The sequence below is a fragment of the Eutrigla gurnardus genome, assembly GCF_963514095.1.
Source record: "Eutrigla gurnardus genome assembly, chromosome: 5".
Taxonomy (NCBI): Eukaryota; Metazoa; Chordata; class Actinopteri; order Perciformes; family Triglidae; genus Eutrigla; species Eutrigla gurnardus.
The window spans coordinates 30,219,261-30,221,357 of NC_139919.1; the positions used below are offsets into that span (position 1 = coordinate 30,219,261).

The 2,097-nt window shown below is 45.9% G+C and overlaps 1 protein-coding gene across 2 annotated transcripts in view; it reads right to left on the reverse strand.

Annotated features, from left to right (window-relative positions):
• Positions 1 to 867: 867 nt before the first annotated feature.
• irf2b (interferon regulatory factor 2b) overlaps positions 868 to 2,097 on the reverse strand; it is a 13,253-nt gene continuing 12,023 nt past the window's right edge. For both annotated transcript variants that reach the window (XM_084010437.1, XM_084010438.1), the window contains exon 9: positions 868 to 2,097. This exon is cut by the window's right edge and continues 1,564 nt beyond it. The gene's annotated coding sequence lies outside the window, so the exon portion shown is untranslated.

Sequence of the window (2,097 nt, forward strand, 5' to 3'; positions counted from 1 at the left end):
GAAAAGGAGGGAGGGAGGAAAGGAGGGGGAAAGGAGGGAGGAAAGGAGGAGAAAAGGAGGGAGGGAGGGATGAAAGGAGGAGGGAAAGGAGGGAGGGAGGAAAGGAGGGGGGAAAGGAGGGAGGGAGGAAAGGAGGGAGGAAAGGAGGAGAAAAGGAGGGAGGAAAGGAGGAGAAAAGGAGGGAGGAAAGGAGGGGGGAAAGGAGGAGAAAAGGAGGGAGGGAGGAAAGGAGGGGGAAAGGAGGGAGGAAAGGAGGAGAAAAGGAGGGAGGGAGGGATGAAAGGAGGAGGGAAAGGAGGAGAAAAGGAGGGAGGGAGGAAAGGAGGGGGGAAAGGAGGGAGGGAGGAAAGGAGGAGGAAAGGAGGGAGTGAGGAAAGGAGGAGGAAAGGAGGGAGGGAGGAAAGGAGGAAAGGAGAGAGTCACAAGGACACAAAATAAATTGTGAAAGAAAAGCGACGTACACAGCAGACTGTTTACTGTGACTAATGGCGAGAGGTCGGCCGTCGTCAAGGCGACCGGCCTGCCATCAACCCGAGGCCTCGGAGGCAAAACAGGAAGTGGAGCGAGAACCGAGAGCTGCAACTGAAACTGAAACACGCAGCAGTTAGCGCTTCGGTCACACACACACACACACACACACACACACACACACACACACACACACACACACACACACACACACACACACACACACACACACACACACACACACACACACACACACACACACACACACACACACACACACACACACACACACCTTATCTGAGCTGTAACTTCTTCCCCTCGTCGTCATAAAACTGGACTCTGATCTTAACGAGTCGTGGAGTCAGCAGATCTACGGTCACAAAACACGTTAAGACTTGATATAAATACAAAAAAACAAACTTTATTCAGATTTACATGTTGATTCGTGTAGTTTGTCATAATGTACAGAAGGTTAAACAAGCATTCTTTTTCTGTTTCTCTCAGAACTTTGACTGAATTTGCAGAAAGGAAAAAACAGCAGGTTGGAAGTAAACTGTTTTATACGTTTTATACGAGCGGCCAATCAGAAACGAGCTGGGCTTGTAAGTGCACTTAAGAGTTGTTCCTCGCTTTGACCCCTTTCTGCTCCGCGGTCGGCCTTTTGAGGGTTTAAATCTTTGATTGTTCCAGAAGAATCATTCAGCTGATTTCAACATTAAAAAAACAATACAAACTCTGCTCCGGAGGTTGAATGTGGATCACAGCAGTTTTTAAATGCTGAGCAAAATAAAGTTTGAGTTATTAGGCACACTTGTGACCACGATCACAGAACAAAACACTTGTTTTAAAGGCAGGTGTTTGTAAAAGGCTGCTGAGAAGTTGAACCACACAGAAACGGTGTGATGCAAGTTTACAAACAATAAAAAAGGCACATGAAGAAACATTTGTGTGAAGCAGGCTGCTCCGCGTCGCTGCTATCAGGCAACCCGCCAAAATAAAGCAACCAGCTTCTTAAATTAATTCCCCGTGTTAGCCGTGGGCAGCGTCCAGTGTTTAAAGTCTCTAGTGGTTTCGGTTCCACACCGTTTTGTTTCCCTTCGTGGAACTTTTCAGAGCCGTTCTCGCTGGAGCTCTGCCTCAATGCATGCTGGGAGTTTAGGGACTGTGCTTTAGCCTGCTAGCTCCATCGTACGTCGCTGCTCTCACAGGAGCTAAAAGGAGGATTTATGACCACTTTGACTCCTGACAAACACAATTCATGTCATTCAAGTCATGGTCCCGTTCCATTTAGCTTCACGTAAAACCAGGGAAATGGAACGGTGCCACAGTTAAGGCCTTTGAACACTAAGTCTGTTCCATCATCCGATAAAAATCTGTTGCACACAGAAACCTCCATTGCATTTTTATATTATATATGTATATTTTTATATACATATATTCTCTCTCTATATATATATATATATATATATATATATATACATATATAGAGAGAGAGAGAGAGAGAGAGAGAGAGAGATCACATCCCGACTCACCAGCAGAATAAAGCACAGAGAGTTTGAATCCACAATCTATCAAAGGCACACATCATTAACACACACACACACACACACACACACACACACACACACA